The sequence below is a fragment of the Dendrobates tinctorius genome, unplaced genomic scaffold, assembly GCF_039654945.1.
Source record: "Dendrobates tinctorius isolate UK_male_01 unplaced genomic scaffold, ASM3965494v1 ptg000099l, whole genome shotgun sequence".
Lineage (NCBI taxonomy): Eukaryota > Metazoa > Chordata > Amphibia > Anura > Dendrobatidae > Dendrobates > Dendrobates tinctorius.
The window spans coordinates 10067488-10082393 of record NW_027361767.1 but is presented as its reverse complement, the minus strand read 5'-3'; the positions used below and the strand labels follow the sequence as shown (position 1 = coordinate 10082393).

The 14906-nt window shown below is 40.4% G+C and overlaps 2 non-coding genes across 2 annotated transcripts; both read left to right on the top strand.

Moving 5' to 3' along the window:
* The first annotated feature begins 12014 nt into the window (after positions 1-12014).
* TRNAK-UUU (transfer RNA lysine (anticodon UUU)) lies at positions 12015-12087 on the top strand. Its single transcript has one exon. It is a non-coding gene; the product is annotated as a tRNA-Lys (tRNA).
* Positions 12088-13808: 1721 nt separating this feature from the next.
* On the top strand, positions 13809-13881 carry TRNAK-UUU (transfer RNA lysine (anticodon UUU)). The gene has a single exon. It is a non-coding gene; the product is annotated as a tRNA-Lys (tRNA).
* Positions 13882-14906: the final 1025 nt, after the last annotated feature.

Genomic DNA, 14906 nt, shown 5'->3' with positions numbered 1-14906 from the left:
GGTCATCATGGGGGGTGCAATTTGGGGGTAACTTGTGTGCTGATAAAAGGTCTAAAGAAATTATGATCTGTGTGGAACTATAGCGAGTACAAAGAAGGGCAACAAAATTAATAAAGGGGATGGAGGAACTACAATACCCAGAGAGATTAGCAAAAAAGTATTATTTAGTCTTGAAAAGAGGCAACTGAGGGGCGATCTCATAACCATGTATAAGTATATAAGGGGACAATACAAATATCTCTCCGAGGATCTGTTTATACCAAGGAAGTTGACGGTCACAAGGGGGCATTCTCTGCGTCTGGAGGAGATAAGGTTTTTCCACCAACATAGAAAAGGATTCTTTACTGGTAGGGCAGGGAGAATCTGGAATTCCTTGTCTGAGGAGGTGGGGATGGCGAACTCAGTCAAGGGGTTCAAGAGAGGCCCGGATGTCTTCCAGGAGCGTAATAATATTGTATCTTGCAGTTATTAGGTTCTTTAGAAGGACGTAGATCTGGGGATTTCTTCTGACGGAATATAGGCTGAACTGGACGGACAAATGTCTTTTTTCGGCCTTGCTAACTACAGCTCTGGCAAAAATTAAGAGACCACTGCAAAATTTTCATTTTGTCTTAATTTTCTCTTTATAGGTATATTTTTGAGTAAAATGTAAATTGCTCTTATATTCTATAAACTACTGACAACATGTCTTTGAATTTCCAAGCACTAAATTTTGTACTTATTTTCAGAAAATGAAAAATGGTCAAAATAGCAAAAAAAATGCAGTGCTTGCAGACCTCAAATAATGCTACGAAAACAAGTTCATAATTATTTAGAAACAACAATACTAATGTTTTATCTCAGGAAGAGTTCAGAAATCAATATTTTGTGGAATAACCATGATTTTTAATCACAGCTTTCATGTGTCTTGGCATGCTTTCCACCAGTCTTTCACACTGCTTTTGGGTGACATTATGCCACTCCTGGTACAAAAATTTAAGCAGTTCTTCTTTGTTTGATGGCTTGTGACTATCCATCTTCCTCACATTCAAGAGGTTTTCAATGGGGTTCAGGTTTGGAGATTGGGCTGGCCATGACAGCGATTTGAGCTAGTGTTCCTTCATCCACATGCTGGTTTACCTAGCCGTGTGGCATGGTGCATTGTTCTGCTGGAAAAGCCAGTCCTCAGAGTTGGGGAACGTTGCCTGCGCAGAAGGAATCAACTGTTTTTCCAGGATAACCTTGTATGCGGCTTGATTCACATGTCCTTCGCAAAGATTAACCTGCCCAATTCAAGCCTGGAAATTATGATTTTTGTGGAACTAGAGCAAGTCCAAAAATTGGCAACAAAATTTAGTAACGGGATGAAAGAATTACGGTACCCAGCGAGATTATCAATGTAGCCGGTAGAGCATAAGACTTTTAATCTGAGGGTCCAGGGTTCAAGTCCCTGTTCGGGCGTAAGCTTTTAATAAATGGTAATGTTATGTACCATGGATATGGTATGACGGTACTCAGTCACTATTTGGCACTATTATGTGGTTCTGTTATGGTGATATTCAGAAGATGCATATTTTTCATAACTGTATCTCCTGCCTATAAGCCACAAATCAATAGTGGACAGATCGCTAACAACAGCCATGTCATGTTTGGTCAATGGGTAGTGTTAAAATCCCGATTAAAGATATGGCGGCAATCTCAAACTTTTGCGATCATCAGGGGTGAAGATAACACATAAGTTGGGAATTTCATAAAATCCTGAAGGGCTGAGTGCATCCCACAACCGGTCTCCCATGAGGTCATCATGGGGGGTGCAATGTGGGGGTAACTTGTGTGCTGATAAAAGGTCTAAAGAAATTATGATCTGTGTGGAACTATAGCGAGTACAAAGAAGGGCAACAAAATTAATAAAGGGGATGGAGGAACTACAATACCCAGAGAGATTAGCAAAAAAGTATTATTTAGTCTAGAAAAGAGGCAACTGAGGGGCGATCTCATAACCTTGTATAAGTATATAAGGGGACAATACAAATATCTCTCCGAGGATCTGTTTATACCAAGGAAGGTGACGGTCACAAGGGGGCATTCTCTGCGTCTGGAGGAGAGAAGGTTTTTCCACCAACATAGAAAAGGATTCTTTACTGGTAGGGCAGGGAGAATCTGGAATTCCTTGTCTGAGGAGGTGGGGATGGCGAACTCAGTCAAGGGGTTCAAGAGAGGCCCGTATGTCTTCCTGGAGCGTAATAATATTGTATCTTGCAGTTATTAGGTTCTTTAGAAGGACGTAGATCTGGGGAATTCTTCTGACGGAATATAGGCTGAACTGGATGGACAAATGTCTTTTTTCGGCCTTGCTAACTACAGCTCTGGCAAAAATTAAGAGACCACTGCAAAATTTTCAGTTTGTCTTAATTTTCTCTTTATAGGTATGTTTTTGAGTAAAATGTAAATTGCTCTTATATTCTATAAACTACTGACAACATGTCTTCGAATTTCCAAGCACTAAATTTTGTACTTATTTTCAGAAAATGAAAAATGGTCAAAATAGCAAAAAAAATGCAGTGCTTGCAGACCTCAAATAATGCTACGAAAACAAGTTCATAATTATTTAGAAACAACAATACTAATGTTTTATCTCAGGAAGAGTTCAGAAATCAATATTTTGTGGAATAACCATGATTTTTAATCACAGCTTTCATGTGTCTTGGCATGCTTTCCACCAGTCTTTCACACTGCTTTTGGGTGACATTATGCCACTCCTGGTACAAAAATTTAAGCAGTTCTTCTTTGTTTGATGGCTTGTGACTATCCATCTTCCTCACATTCAAGAGGTTTTCAATGGGGTTCAGGTTTGGAGATTGGGCTGGCCATGACAGCGATTTGAGCTAGTGTTCCTTCATCCACATGCTGGTTTACCTAGCCGTGTGGCATGGTGCATTGTTCTGCTGGAAAAGCCAGTCCTCAGAGTTGGGGAACGTTGCCTGCGCAGAAGGAATCAACTGTTTTTCCAGGATAACCTTGTATGCGGCTTGATTCACATGTCCTTCGCGAAGATTAACCTGCCCAATTCAAGCCTGGAAATTATGATTTTTGTGGAACTAGAGCAAGTCCAAAAAGGGGCAACAAAATTTAGTAACGGGATAGAAGAATTACGGTACCCAGCGAGATTATAAATGTAGAGAGCCCTGATAGCTCAGTCGGTAGAGCATCATACTTTTAATGGTAATGTTATGTACCATGGATATGGTATGACGGTACTCAGTCACTATTTGGCACTATTACGTGGTTCTGTTATGGTGATATTCAGAAGATGCATATTTTTCATAACTGTATCTCCTGCCTATAAGCCACAAATCAATAGTGGACAGATCGCTAACAACAGCCATGTCATGTTTGGTCTCTGGGTAGTGGTAAAATCCCGATTAAAGATATGGCGGCAATCTCAAACTTTTGCGATCATCAGGGGTGAAGATAACACATAAGTTGGGAATTTCATAAAATCCTGAAGGGCTGAGTGCATCCCACAACCGGTCTCCCATGAGGTCATCATGGGGGGTGCAATGTGGGGGTAACTTGTGTGCTGATAAAAGGTCTAAAGAAATTATGATCTGTGTGGAACTATAGCGAGTACAAAGAAGGGCAACAAAATTAATAAAGGGGATGGAGGAACTACAATACCCAGAGAGATTAGCAAAAAAGTATTATTTAGTCTAGAAAAGAGGCAACTGAGGGGCGATCTCATAACCATGTATAAGTATATAAGGGGACAATACAAATATCTCTCCGAGGATCTGTTTATACCAAGGAAGTTGACGGTCACAAGGGGGCATTCTCTGCGTCTGGAGGAGATAAGGTTTTTCCCCCAACATAGAAAAGGATTCTTTACTGGTAGGGCAGGGAGAATCTGGAATTCCTTGTCTGAGGAGGTGGGGATGGCGAACTCAGTCAAGGGGTTCAAGAGAGGCCCGGATGTCTTCCAGGAGCGTAATAATATTGTATCTTGCAGTTATTAGGTTCTTTAGAAGGACGTAGATCTGGGGATTTCTTCTGACGGAATATAGGCTGAACTGGACGGACAAATGTCTTTTTTCGGCCTTGCTAACTACAGCTCTGGCAAAAATTAAGAGACCACTGCAAAATTTTCATTTTGTCTTAATTTTCTCTTTATAGGTATATTTTTGAGTAAAATGTAAATTGCTCTTATATTCTATAAACTACTGACAACATGTCTTTGAATTTCCAAGCACTAAATTTTGTACTTATTTTCAGAAAATGAAAAATGGTCAAAATAGCAAAAAAATGCAGTGCTTGCAGACCTCAAATAATGCTACGAAAACAAGTTCATAATTATTTAGAAACAACAAAACTAATGTTTTATCTCAGGAAGAGTTCAGAAATCAATATTTTGTGGAATAACCATGATTTTTAATCACAGCTTTCATGTGTCTTGGCATGCTTTCCACCAGTCTTTCACACTGCTTTTGGGTGACATTATGCCACTCCTGGTACAAAAATTTAAGCAGTTCTTCTTTGTTTGATGGCTTGTGACTATCCATCTTCCTCACATTCAAGAGGTTTTCAATGGGGTTCAGGTTTGGAGATTGGGCTGGCCATGACAGCGATTTGAGCTAGTGTTCCTTCATCCACATGCTGGTTTACCTAGCCGTGTGGCATGGTGCATTGTTCTGCTGGAAAAGCCAGTCCTCAGAGTTGGGGAACGTTGCCTGCGCAGAAGGAATCAACTGTTTTTCCAGGATAACCTTGTATGCGGCTTGATTCACATGTCCTTCGCAAAGATTAACCTGCCCAATTCAAGCCTGGAAATTATGATTTTTGTGGAACTAGAGCAAGTCCAAAAAGTGGCAACAAAATTTAGTAACGGGATGAAAGAATTACGGTACCCAGCGAGATTATCAATGTAGCCGGTAGAGCATAAGACTTTTAATCTGAGGGTCCAGGGTTCAAGTCCCTGTTCGGGCGTAAGCTTTTAATAAATGGTAATGTTATGTACCATGGATATGGTATGACGGTACTCAGTCACTATTTGGCACTATTATGTGGTTCTGTTATGGTGATATTCAGAAGATGCATATTTTTCATAACTGTATCTCCTGCCTATAAGCCACAAATCAATAGTGGACAGATCGCTAACAACAGCCATGTCATGTTTGGTCAATGGGTAGTGTTAAAATCCCGATTAAAGATATGGCGGCAATCTCAAACTTTTGCGATCATCAGGGGTGAAGATTACACATAAGTTGGGAATTTCATAAAATCCTGAAGGGCTGAGTGCATCCCACAACCGGTCTCCCATGAGGTCATCATGGGGGGTGCAATGTGGGGGTAACTTTGTGCTGATAAAAGGTCTAAAGAAATTATGATCTGTGTGGAACTATAGCGAGTACAAAGAAGGGCAACAAAATTAATAAAGGGGATGGAGGAACTACAATACCCAGAGAGATTAGCAAAAAAGTATTATTTAGTCTAGAAAAGAGGCAACTGAGGGGCGATCTCATAACCTTGTATAAGTATATAAGGGGACAATACAAATATCTCTCCGAGGATCTGTTTATACCAAGGAAGGTGACGGTCACAAGGGGGCATTCTCTGCGTCTGGAGGAGAGAAGGTTTTTCCACCAACATAGAAAAGGATTCTTTACTGGTAGGGCAGGGAGAATCTGGAATTCCTTGTCTGAGGAGGTGGGGATGGCGAACTCAGTCAAGGGGTTCAAGAGAGGCCCGTATGTCTTCCTGGAGCGTAATAATATTGTATCTTGCAGTTATTAGGTTCTTTAGAAGGACGTAGATCTGGGGAATTCTTCTGACGGAATATAGGCTGAACTGGATGGACAAATGTCTTTTTTCGGCCTTGCTAACTACAGCTCTGGCAAAAATTAAGAGACCACTGCAAAATTTTCATTTTGTCTTAATTTTCTCTTTATAGGTATATTTTTGAGTAAAATGTAAATTGCTCTTATATTCTATAAACTACTGACAACATGTCTTTGAATTTCCAAGCACTAAATTTTGTACTTATTTTCAGAAAATGAAAAATGGTCAAAATAGCAAAAAAAATGCAGTGCTTGCAGACCTCAAATAATGCTACGAAAACAAGTTCATAATTATTTAGAAACAACAATACTAATGTTTTATCTCAGGAAGAGTTCAGAAATCAATATTTTGTGGAATAACCATGATTTTTAATCACAGCTTTCATGTGTCTTGGCATGCTTTCCACCAGTCTTTCACACTGCTTTTGGGTGACATTATGCCACTCCTGGTACAAAAATTTAAGCAGTTCTTCTTTGTTTGATGGCTTGTGACTATCCATCTTCCTCACATTCAAGAGGTTTTCAATGGGGTTCAGGTTTGGAGATTGGGCTGGCCATGACAGCGATTTGAGCTAGTGTTCCTTCATCCACATGCTGGTTTACCTAGCTGTGTGGCATGGTGCATTGTTCTGCTGGAAAAGCCAGTCCTCAGAGTTGGGGAACGTTGCCTGCGCAGAAGGAATCAACTGTTTTTCCAGGATAACCTTGTATGCGGCTTGATTCACATGTCCTTCGCAAAGATTAACCTGCCCAATTCAAGCCTGGAAATTATGATTTTTGTGGAACTAGAGCAAGTCCAAAAAGGGGCAACAAAATTTAGTAACGGGATGAAAGAATTACGGTACCCAGTGAGATTATCAATGTAGCCGGTAGAGCATAAGACTTTTAATCTGAGGGTCCAGGGTTCAAGTCCCTGTTCGGGCGTAAGCTTTTAATAAATGGTAATGTTATGTACCATGGATATGGTATGACGGTACTCAGTCACTATTTGGCACTATTATGTGGTTCTGTTATGGTGATATTCAGAAGATGCATATTTTTCATAACTGTATCTCCTGCCTATAAGCCACAAATCAATAGTGGACAGATCGCTAACAACAGCCATGTCATGTTTGGTCTCTGCGTAGTGGTAAAATCCCGATAAGAGATATGGCGGCAATCTCAAACTTTTGCGATCATCAGGGGTGAAGATAACACATAAGTTGCAAATTTCATAAAATCCTGAAGGGCTGAGGGCATCCCACAACCGGTCTCCCATGAGGTCATCATGGGGGGTGCAATGTGGGGGTAACTTGTGTGCTGATAAAAGGTCTAAAGAAATTATGATCTGTGTGGAACTATAGCGAATACAAAGAAGGGCAACAAAATTAATAAAGGGGATGGAGGAACTACAATACCCAGAGAGATTAGCAAAAAAGTATTATTTAGTCTAGCAAAGAGGCAACTGAGGGGCGATCTCATAACCATGTATAAGTATATAAGGGGACAATACAAATATCTCTCCGAGGATCTGTTTATACCAAGGAAGGTGACGGTCACAAGGGGGCATTCTCTGCGTCTGGAGGAGAGAAGGTTTTTCCACCAACATAGAAAAGGATTCTTTACTGGTAGGGCAGGGAGAATCTGGAATTCCTTGTCTGAGGAGGTGGGGATGGCGAACTCAGTCAAGGGGTTCAAGAGAGGCCCGGATGTCTTCCTGGAGCGTAATAATATTGTATCTTGCAGTTATTAGGTTCTTTAGAAGGACGTAGATCTGGGGATTTCTTCTGACGGAATATAGGCTGAACTGGACGGACAAATGTCTTTTTTCGGCCTTGCTAACTACAGCTCTGGCAAAAATTAAGAGACCACTGCAAAATTTTCATTTTGTCTTAATTTTCTCTTTATAGGTATATTTTTGAGTAAAATGTAAATTGCTCTTATATTCTATAAACTACTGACAACATGTCTTTGAATTTCCAAGCACTAAATTTTGTACTTATTTTCAGAAAATGAAAAATGGTCAAAATAGCAAAAAAAATGCAGTGCTTGCAGACCTCAAATAATGCTACGAAAACAAGTTCATAATTATTTAGAAACAACAATACTAATGTTTTATCTCAGGAAGAGTTCAGAAATCAATATTTTGTGGAATAACCATGATTTTTAATCACAGCTTTCATGTGTCTTGGCATGCTTTCCACCAGTCTTTCACACTGCTTTTGGGTGACATTATGCCACTCCTGGTACAAAAATTTAAGCAGTTCTTCTTTGTTTGATGGCTTGTGACTATCCATCTTCCTCACATTCAAGAGGTTTTCAATGGGGTTCAGGTTTGGAGATTGGGCTGGCCATGACAGCGATTTGAGCTAGTGTTCCTTCATCCACACGCTGGTTTACCTAGCCGTGTGGCATGGTGCATTGTTCTGCTGGAAAACCAGTCCTCAGAGTTGGGGAACGTTGCCTGCGCAGAAGGAATCAACTGTTTTTCCAGGATAACCTTGTATGCGGCTTGATTCACATGTCCTTCGCAAAGATTAACCTGCCCAATTCAAGCCTGGAAATTATGATTTTTGTGGAACTAGAGCAAGCCCAAAAAGGGGCAACAAAATTTAGTAACGGGATGAAAGAATTACGGTACCCAGCGAGATTATCAATGTAGCCGGTAGAGCATAAGACTTTTAATCTGAGGGTCCAGGGTTCAAGTCCCTGTTCGGGCGTAAGCTTATAATAAATGGTAATGTTATGTACCATGGATATGGTATGACGGTACTCAGTCACTATTTGGCACTATTATGTGGTTCTGTTATGGTGATATTCAGAAGATGCATATTTTTCATAACTGTATCTCCTGCCTATAAGCCACAAATCAATAGTGGACAGATCGCTAACAACAGCCATGTCATGTTTGGTCTCTGGGTAGTGGTAAAATCCCGATAAAAGATATGGCAGCAATCTCAAACTTTTGCGATCATCAGGGGTGAAGATAACACATAAGTTGGGAATTTCATAAAATCCTGAAGGGCTGAGGGCATCCCACAACCGGTCTCCCATGAGGTCATCATGGGGGGTGCAATGTGGGGGTAACTTGTGTGCTGATAAAAGGTCTAAAGAAATTATGATCTGTGTGGAACTATAGCGAGTACAAAGAAGGGCAACAAAATTAATAAAGGGGATGGAGGAACTACAATACCCAGAGAGATTAGCAAAAAAGTATTATTTAGTCTAGAAAAGAGGCAACTGAGGGGCGATCTCATAACCATGTATAAGTATATAAGGGGACAATACAAATATCTCTCCGAGGATCTGTTTATACCAAGGAAGGTGACGGTCACAAGGGGGCATTCTCTGCGTCTGGAGGAGAGAAGGTTTTTCCACCAACATAGAAAAGGATTCTTTACTGGTAGGGCAGGGAGAATCTGGAATTCCTTGTCTGAGGAGGTGGGGATGGCGAACTCAGTCAAGGGGTTCAAGAGAGGCCCGTATGTCTTCCTGGAGCGTAATAATATTGTATCTTGCAGTTATTAGGTTCTTTAGAAGGACGTAGATCTGGGGATTTCTTCTGACGGAATATAGGCTGAACTGGACGGACAAATGTCTTTTTTCGGCCTTGCTAACTACAGCTGTGGCAAAAATTAAGAGACCACTGCAAAATTTTCAGTTTGTCTTAATTTTCTCTTTATAGGTATATTTTTGAGTAAAATGTAAATTGCTCTTATATTCTATAAACTACTGACAACATGTCTTCGAATTTCCAAGCACTAAATTTTGTACTTATTTTCAGAAAATGAAAAATGGTCAAAATAGCAAAAAAAATGCAGTGCTTGCAGACCTCAAATAATGCTACGAAAACAAGTTCATAATTATTTAGAAACAACAATACTAATGTTTTATCTCAGGAAGAGTTCAGAAATCAATATTTTGTGGAATAACCATGATTTTTAATCACAGCTTTCATGTGTCTTGGCATGCTTTCCACCAGTCTTTCACACTGCTTTTGGGTGACATTATGCCACTCCTGGTACAAAAATTTAAGCAGTTCTTCTTTGTTTGATGGCTTGTGACTATCCATCTTCCTCACATTAAAGAGGTTTTCAATGGGGTTCAGGTTTGGAGATTGGGCTGGCCATGACAGCGATTTGAGCTAGTGTTCCTTCATGCACACATTGGTTTACCTAGCCGTGTGGCATGGTGCATTGTTCTGCTGGAAAAGCCAGTCCTCAGAGTTGGGGAACGTTGCCTGAGCAGAAGGAATCAACTGTTTTTCCAGGATAACCTTGTATGCGGCTTGATTCACATGTCCTTCGCAAAGATTAACCTGCCCAATTCAAGCCTGGAAATTATGATTTTTGTGGAACTAGAGCAAGTCCAAAAAGGGGCAACAAAATTTAGTAACGGGATGAAAGAATTACGGTACCCAGCGAGATTATCAATGTAGAGAGCCCGGCTAGCTCAGTCGGTAGAGCATCAGACTTTTAATCTGAGGGTCCAGGGTCCTGTTCGGGCGTAAGCTTTTAATAAATGGTAATGTTATGTACCATGGATATGGTATGACGGTACTCAGTCACTATTTGGCACTATTATGTGGTTCTGTTATGGTGATATTCAGAAGATGCATATTTTTCATAACTGTATCTCCTGCCTATAAGCCACAAATCAATAGTGGACAGATCGCTAACAACAGCCATGTCATGTTTGGTCTCTGGGTAGTGGTAAAATCCCGATAAAAGATATAGCGGCAATCTCAAACTTTTGCGATCATCAGGGGTGAAGATAACACATAAGTTGGGAATTTCATAAAATCCTGAAGGGCTGAGGGCATCCCACAACCGGTCTCCCATGAGGTCATCATGGGGGGTGCAATGTGGGGGTAACTTGTGTGCTGATAAAAGGTCTAAAGAAATTATGATCTGTGTGGAACTATAGCGAGTACAAAGAAGGGCAACAAAATTAATAAAGGGGATGGAGGAACTACAATACCCAGAGAGATTAGCAAAAAAGTATTATTTAGTCTAGAAAAGAGGCAACTGAGGGGCGATCTCATAACCATGTATAAGTATATAAGGGGACAATACAAATATCTCTCCGAGGATCTGTTTATACCAAGGAAGGTGACGGTCACAAGGGGGCATTCTCTGCGTCTGGAGGAGAGAAGGTTTTTCCACCAACATAGAAAAGGATTCTTTACTGGTAGGGCAGGGAGAATCTGGAATTCCTTGTCTGAGGAGGTGGGGATGGCGAACTCAGTCAAGGGGTTCAAGAGAGGCCCGTATGTCTTCCTGGAGCGTAATAATATTGTATCTTGCAGTTATTAGGTTCTTTAGAAGGACGTAGATCTGGGGATTTCTTCTGACGGAATATAGGCTGAACTGGACGGACAAATGTCTTTTTTCGGCCTTGCTAACTACAGCTCTGGCAAAAATTAAGAGACCACTGCAAAATTTTCAGTTTGTCTTAATTTTCTCTTTATAGGTATATTTTTGAGTAAAATGTAAATTGCTCTTATATTCTATAAACTACTGACAACATGTCTTTGAATTTCCAAGCACTACATTTTGTACTTATTTTTAGAAAATGAAAAATGGTCAAAATAGCAAAAAAAATGCAGTGCTTGCAGACCTCAAATAATGCTACGAAAACAAGTTCATAATTATTTAGAAACAACAATAATAATGTTTTATCTCAGGAAGAGTTCAGAAATCAATATTTTGTGGAATAACCATGATTTTTAATCACAGCTTTTATGTGTCTTGGCATGCTTTCCACCAGTCTTTCACACTGCTTTTGGGTGACATTATGCCACTCCTGGTACAAAAATTTAAGCAGTTCTTTGTTTGATGGCTTGTGACTATCCATCTTCCTCACATTCAAGAGGTTTTCAATGGGGTTCAGGTTTGGAGATTGGGCTGGCCATGACAGCGATTTGAGCTAGTGTTCCTTCATCCACACGCTGGTTTACCTAGCCGTGTGGCATGGTGCATTGTTCTGCTGGAAAAGCCAGTCCTCAGAGTTGGGGAACGTTGCCTGAGCAGAAGGAATCAACTGTTTTTCCAGGATAACCTTGTATGCGGCTTGATTCACATGTCCTTCGCAAAGATTAACCTGCCCAATTCAAGCCTGGAAATTATGATTTTTGTGGAACTAGAGCAAGTCCAAAAAGGGGCAACAAAATTTAGTAACGGGATGAAAGAATTACGGTACCCAGCGAGATTATCAATGTAGATAGCCCGGATAGCTCAGTTGGTAGAGCCTCAGACTTTTAATCTGAGGGTCCAGGGTTCAAGTCCCTGTTCGGGCGTTAGCTTTTAATAAATGGTAATGTTATGTACCATGGATATGGTATGACGGTACTCAGTCACTATTTGGCACTATTATGTGGTTCTGTTATGGTGATATTCAGAAGATGCATATTTTTCATAACTGTATCTCCTGCCTATAAGCCACAAATCAATAGTGGACAGATCGCTAACAACAGCCATGTCATGTTTGGTCTCTGGGTAGTGGTAAAATCCCGATAAAAGATATGGCGGCAATCTCAAACTTTTGCGATCATTAGGGGTGAAGATAACACATAAGTTGGGAATTTCATAAAATCCTGAAGGGCTGAGGGCATCCCACAACCGGTCTCCCATGAGGTCATCATGGGGGGTGCAATGTGGGGGTAACTTGTGTGCTGATAAAAGGTCTAAAGAAATTATGATCTGTGTGGAACTATAGCGAGTACAAAGAAGGGCAACAAAATTAATAAAGGGGATGGAGGAACTACAATACCCAGAGAGATTAGCAAAAAAGTATTATTTAGTCTAGAAAAGAGGCAACTGAGGGGCGATCTCATAACCATGTATAAGTATATAAGGGGACGATACAAATATCTCTCCGAGGATCTGTTTATACCAAGGAAGGTGACGGTCACAAGGGGGCATTCTCTGCGTCTGGAGGAGAGAAGGTTTTTCCACCAACATAGAAAAGGATTCTTTACTGGTAGGGCAGGGAGAATCTGGAATTCATTGTCTGAGGAGGTGGGGATGGCGAACTCAGTCAAGGGGTTCAAGAGAGGCCCGTATGTCTTCCTGGAGCGTAATAATATTGTATCTTGCAGTTATTAGGTTCTTTAGAAGGACATAGATCTGGGGATTTCTTCTGACGGAATATAGGCTGAACTGGACGGACAAATGTCTTTTTTCGGCCTTGCTAAGTACAGCTCTGGCAAAAATTAAGAGACCACTGCAAAATTTTCATTTTGTCTTAATTTTCTCTTTATAGGTATATTTTTGAGTAAAATGTAAATTGCTCTTATATTCTATAAACTACTGACAACATGTCTTTGAATTTCCAAGCACTAAATTTTGTACTTATTTTCAGAAAATGAAAAATGGTCAAAATAGCAAAAAAAATGCAGTGCTTGCAGACCTCAAATAATGCTACGAAAACAAGTTCATAATTATTTAGAAACAACAATAATAATGTTTTATCTCAGGAAGAGTACAGAAATCAATATTTTGTGGAATAACCATGATTTTTAATCACAGCTTTCATGTGTCTTGGCATGCTTTCCACCAGTCTTTCACACTGCTTTTGGGTGACATTATGCCACTCCTGGTACAAAAATTTAAGCAGTTCTTCTTTGTTTGATGGCTTGTGACTATCCATCTTCCTCACATTCAAGAGGTTTTCAATGGGTTTCAGGTTTGGAGATTGGGCTGGCCATGACAGCGATTTGAGCTAGTGTTCCTTCATCCACACGCTGGTTTACCTAGCCGTGTTGCATGGTGCATTGTTCTGTTGGAAAACACAGTCCTCAGAGTTGGGGAAAGTTGCCTGAGCAGAAGGAATCAACTGTTTTTCCAGGATAACCTTGTATGCGGCTTGATGCACATGTCCTTCGCAAAGATTAACCTGCCCAATTCAAGCCTGGAAATTATGATTTTTGTGGAACTAGAGCAAGTCCAAAAAGGGGCAACAAAATTTAGTAACGGGATGAAAGAATTACGGTACCCAGCGTGATTATCAATGTAGAGAGCCCGGATAGCTCAGTCGGTAGAGCATCAGACTTTTAATCTGAGGGTCCAGGGTTCAAGTCCCTGTTCGGGCGTAATCTTTTAATAAATGGTAATCTTATGTACCATGGACGGTACTCAGTCACTATTTGGCACTATTATGTGGTTCTGTTATGGTGATATTCAGAAGATGCATATTTTTCATAACTGTATCTCCTGCCTATAAGCCACAAATCAATAGTGGACAGATCGCTAACAACATATCCCCATAAAAGATATGGCGGCAATCTCGAACTTTTGCGATCATCAGGGGTGAAGATAACACATAAGTTGGGAATTTCATAAAATCCTGAAGGGCTGAGGGCATCCCACAACCGGTCTCCCATGAGGTCATCATGGGGGGTGCAATGTGGGGGTAACTTGTGTGCTGATAAAAGGTCTAAAGAAATTATGATCTGTGTGGAACTATAGCGAGTACAAAGAAGGGCAACAAAATTAATAAAGGGGATGTAGGAACTACAATACCCAGAGAGATTAGCAAAAAAGTATTATTTAGTCTAGAAAAGAGGCAACTGAGGGGCGATCTCATAACCATGTATAAGTATATAAGGGGACAATACAAATATCTCTCCGAGGATCTGTTTATACCAAGGAAGGTGACGGTCACAAGGGGGCATTCTCTGCGTCTGGAGGAGAGAAGGTTTTTCCACCAACATAGAAAAGGATTCTTTACTGGTAGGGCAGGGAGAATCTGGAATTCCTTGTCTGAGGAGGTGGGGATGGCGAACTCAGTCAAGGGGTTCAAGAGAGGCCCGTATGTCTTCCTGGAGCGTAATAATATTGTATCTTGCAGTTATTAGGTTCTTTAGAAGGACGTAGATCTGGGGATTTCTTCTGACGGAATATAGGCTGAACTGGACGGACAAATGTCTTTTTTCGGCCTTGCTAACTACAGCTCTGGCAAAAATTAAGAGACCACTGCAAAATTTTCAGTTTGTCTTAATTTTCTCTTTATAGGTATATTTTTGAGTAAAATGTAAATTGCTCTTATATTCTTTAAACTACTGACAACATGTCTTCGAATTTCCAAGCACTAAATTTTGTACTTATTTTCAGAAAA